This window comes from Pteropus vampyrus, unplaced genomic scaffold (assembly GCF_000151845.1).
Source record: "Pteropus vampyrus isolate Shadow unplaced genomic scaffold, Pvam_2.0 Scaffold3, whole genome shotgun sequence".
NCBI lineage: Eukaryota > Metazoa > Chordata > Mammalia > Chiroptera > Pteropodidae > Pteropus > Pteropus vampyrus.
The window spans coordinates 5,621,344-5,626,196 of NW_011888784.1; the positions used below are offsets into that span (position 1 = coordinate 5,621,344).

The 4,853-nt window shown below is 37.0% G+C and overlaps 1 long non-coding RNA gene across 1 annotated transcript; it reads right to left on the reverse strand.

Moving 5' to 3' along the window:
* Positions 1–1,104: 1,104 nt before the first annotated feature.
* On the reverse strand, positions 1,105–4,839 carry LOC111740602. Its single transcript, XR_002780678.1, has 2 exons — positions 3,766–4,839; positions 1,105–3,239 (listed from the first exon to the last, which is right to left on the reverse strand). It is a non-coding gene; the product is annotated as an uncharacterized LOC111740602 (long non-coding RNA).
* Between the last annotated feature and the right edge of the window lie 14 nt (positions 4,840–4,853).

Here is a 4,853-nt window from a genome sequence, read left to right on the forward strand (position 1 = left end):
ATTGTTGAGATCTTCTCTAATGTCAGTATATGTTCAATTTTTGTAAATGTTCCATATGTACTTAAAATAATGCATTTTCTGCACATTATTTATATTCACTGTGTTGAGTTGTTAATTGTGCCATTCCAAAAATCTATATCTTCAATGATATTTTTGGTTTGCCTTTCATATCACTACTAAGATACATATGGTAAAATGCTTCCCTATATTTGTGGATTTTGTCTATTTTTCATTGTAATTCAGTATCATACACTGAGGCCATGTCATTTGGTGCATACATATTTGAAATTTCTATTTTTACTCAGGAAAGTCCCAAGTATGGCATACCCATCGGGTATTTATAGTTCATTTTTATATCTGTTCCAAAGGCAGTTTTCTAGTCAGAGGTCATTTTTATCATAAACCTCTAGCATGTTTCCAAGTGGAAAGGAGCTAGAAAATTAACTGTAGGTCAGGTTCTCATGCAGAATGGGAAAGGGGTTTGTTAACCCTTTACCTACAGTATTTTTCATTAGTCTAGAAAATCTCAAACTTTATCTCTTCACATATTACTTCTGCCTCATTCTGTTTTTTCTATTCTTTGAAGGCTCCAATTAAACATTTGTTAGACCTTTTCAACATTATCTTCAATCTCTCAAATTTATGTCTCTAATGTTTTCTTATATATTTTCCATCTTTTTGTTTCTCCGTCATCTAAATAGCCTTCTAACATATGTTCTGGTTATTAACTCTTGCTTAAACTGTGTGTAATAAATATACTATTAAACCTATCCATTGAGTTCTTAAACCTCTCAATTCTAGAGTTTCTATTAGATTTTTTCAAACTTTTTATTTAATGTTTTTGATGTAAGCACGCTTTCACTGCAGTCTTTTTCAGATTTCCGACTGTGTGCTGGTCATTTTATTTGGAAAATTATCTGTAGGATAATTTGAGGTTTGGGGTGATGATATCTCCACCTGGAGAGGATTTTTATTTGTTCGTGCCCAATGCCTGTGGAGTGCCACTGTAGGACCTGTTTATTCAATATTCAAGGCTTAAAGTTTCCTGATTATTGTAAAACCTGATTGTAATTTGTGGAAGTGCTGATTTAATTCTGGTTTATCTTTACTGTGTGGGGTCTTACATTAAATATGGTAAGTTTTATTACTTTCCATCTTCTGTGGCACTAGATTTAGATTTATGTCTCTCTTGCTCAGCAATCCTTTAAAAGTCATAGCTCAGTTTATAGATTTTATTTTTGGATAGTCAAATGCCTTCAGGATAGATGTTTAACAACCTGGAATATTGCATTCTAAGAATTTGGCTGCATAATTTTTTATATTAGGTATTTGCTTCTGTTTTTCTAAATCCAGATTTTTTGATCTCGGTGAGTTGGATCAAATTATCAAGTTGTTTAATATATATATGCTAGCATTACTTGGGTAAGATCTGTTTATAAGTTAGGAAAACTAATTTTTGTCTGGTTTTGGCATTGAGGTTATAATAGCATTTAAGTAGAGAATGTCCCTTCATTTTTTAATTCTCTCTGTAGTATTAGAAATCACATCATTGGTTGTTTCTGGTGGGAGGTTTGACTGGGTAGGGGCAGGAAGGAATTTTCTGGGGTAATGCAAATGTTCTGTATCTTGATAAGCATTTTCAAAACTAATTGAAGAGTTTACTTAAGATATGAGGATTTCTCTATATGTAAATTATACTTTAATGAAAATTATTGTTCAAATATTAATAATTGTTGAATCTAGTTGGAATGTATTCAGATATTTATTGTATTATGCCTTCAACTTAAAATTTTTTTTTTTTTAATTTCAGAATAAAAAGTTGGGGGTATAAAATTAAAAGATAAATTCATTGTTCAGTTTCCCTGATATTAGTTTCAGTAAAGGTTAAGCCAAACACTATCTGCAAAATGTAAAGGAGTGAAGAAATGTGATTAAAACAGATGTATGTTTGGCAAAAGAAGGTGACTTGAAAGTATCCATGAGACTTGAACATGGTTATAGGGAGAGAGGAAATCAGTAGAAAGGAAAAGAGAGATGTTGAGATCAGCGATGATTGATGGGTTCAGAGATAAGAAGGGAAACGATTAACAAGACAGGTACTTGAAACTAAACTCAATATTCCATGCATGGTTCAACTAGGCTGAATACTCTTTTCTAAAGATATTAGGATATATTATATGAGTATATGAGTGCTTCTTAATACTTTATCAGCTATTTAGATACAAAAATTTATTATCACTTTGTAAATTTATAAAGTGCCCTTATCTTATTTAATCCTCTCACATCTTGAGATCAGGAATAATCATTCTTGTTTTATAGATTAGAAAAATTAGGTCGAGACTTTGCTAAAGTTACACAGTTAATAAGTAGAAAATCCAGTCCTGAGACTTTTGACTCTATAGAGTCAAATCTTATAATCTTAAAACACTTTATATAATCTTAGGACACTTTCCTTATAATATTTATCTTTTTTAAATTGGAGCCAGATTAAGGTGGTGTCCCAACTAGGTAATTGCCTCGAACCTCAATCCATAATTTTACCATTGAAAATGTAATAAGGAGAAAATAGTATTTAACAGAATTCCTTTGGGGAAAGAGTTTTGTATGTGATTGGAGTGGTACTTTGGTATGTGGCCGACAGTAGTGGTGAGCCTACCATTATGCCACATTGTAAGGAAGTTAGATCCAAGTAAGTGCAGATTTCTTTTTGATGAGTAGGATATACTACAAATTTGAATCAGAGTTGAATTGCTCATGACAGACAGTAAAGAGTCATTCTTTCCACATTTTACGACTCAGCCTTCCCTTTAAACAAATATTGAATGAATATTAAGGAGTATAGTTTAGAAAAGATGCCAAATTAGTAATTCGGCCTGGGGAGACAAAGCAGCATCCTATTTCAGAATGTTTTTGGTTTCAACTAATAGAATACCCATTTCAAACTATCTAAAACAGTAAGGAAAGAAATTGGCTCAAGAAAACTGACAAATACAGAGGTAAAGTGGGTGTCAAAGTTAATTCTGATTTTTTTTTTTTTTTTTTATTCTTATCAGGTTGGTCCTCAGGCTGGCCCTTCATAGCAAAACAACTGCAGCATTCCACATTCTAGAAAGTCTCAACTCTAATCACTCAATAAACGTTCAAGACATTTATTGCCTTACCTTGGAGCAGGGGCCCACACTTGATTCCATGGGCAAAGCCTGGATATGCCTTGTTAAATTTACAGGTACAGTTCTGATCTAATCACCGTCGAAGGAAGACATTAGTTATTATTGGCATAGTCCAGTCTGGGGCAACACCTAGAACTCTTTGCAGTCAAACCTACCCAATCCTACAATGAACACTACAAACAAGTTTCAGTGCAGCCTTGCTTCTCTTATAGTTTTGTGTTCGTTAATCCTCTTATGGGTTGTAAGATTCTTGGCGAAAAGGCCTATTGTATTCTATTTATCTTTCTATTCCCCTAAAGCTCCTAGTCCATATGGCCTTCACTTTGTCTGTTAAACAATGTTAAACTCTACCAAAATGTAAACCAAGACCTAAGGAGATCAAGCGAAGATCAAGAATAAGCCAAGCTAGAACCACAAAGTTAATGGTGTAGAGCCAGAATTAGAACCTGCTCTAGATACTGTTTGCTTATTCTTTTATTCATTAAACAAATATGAGACGAACTATTTGTCAGGCAATCAGTTATTAGTCTAGTGAGTTAAAACATTTTTAAAGGTAAAAACTTTAACAACAATTACATGATAATTAAATACCTACCTAATTACCATGGAGAAATATTATGGAGAAAATGTTCATGACCTATGAGCAGTCATACAGGGATCTGAATTAAAACGGGGCATGTGGGTTTAGGGAAGGTCTTTCTGAAGAAGTGATGCCTAAACTGAGACCTTAAGGATCAACAGACGTTTGAAAGGGAAGACTGCGAAGTTATTCTTGGCCCAGGTATTAACATTCCTACAGAGGTCTCAAAACGTGGTGGTGGTGTGGGTCCGATGGAGAAACTGAAAGAAATGCATTGTTGGTGGAGTGAGGGGGAGTGGGAAGCAGCAGTAGGTAGGAACCAGATTAAACATGGCCTTGTAAATTGTTTTAAGTCTTTTCGTGGGTGAGTTCCATCTACTACTTCAAGGAAATCTGAACCCTGTACTTGGTTGAGCGAATTTTCTGGCCAACTTGACTCAGCATCTTCTTTCATCCTTTATCAGCAAGTCAGGGGTGCCACCCAGCTTCCGTCCATCTTCTCTGCCCTTGTCATTTCATTCTTTCCTAGCTATCAGATTTCCATGACCCCTCGACTTTTTATCAGGACCCGTCTGAGTGCTCTCATTTCACTTCCCCGCTAGTGCCTCCCGCCCAACTCTGGTCCATGACATTCAGTCGCCCTTCAAAATCAGAATCAGCCAGGTTAGTACTTTGATATCAGCAATCCGAAAAGGTCCCACCAATCCTGCATCATTAAATTGGAACAATAGCTCACCCGACACCCTTTAGATTGTTCCGACACAACTACTCTGGGGGACGGTTTTGAGACTGCTTCCTACGTCCACAGCCACCGTGTGGAAGGGCACCATCAGAATTTTCCCGAAATGTTTCGTCACGAGTACAGGCCCCCCTCTTCTTCTCTGCCACACCCCGGGCCGGGCCCTCTTCCTGGCCCGCATGTAACGCTGCAGTACCGAAGGCGCTTCAGGGGGTCGGGCCCGCTCCGGGCGGGGGAGGGAAGGCACCGCGCGGGTGTGAGCGGGGGGACACGGCGACAAGAACCGGAAGGCATGCGGAAGGCAGGCAGGCCGCAGCAAAGAACGGGAGATGACGCGAAGCTAACGCTGCGCGAAGGGAGCGCA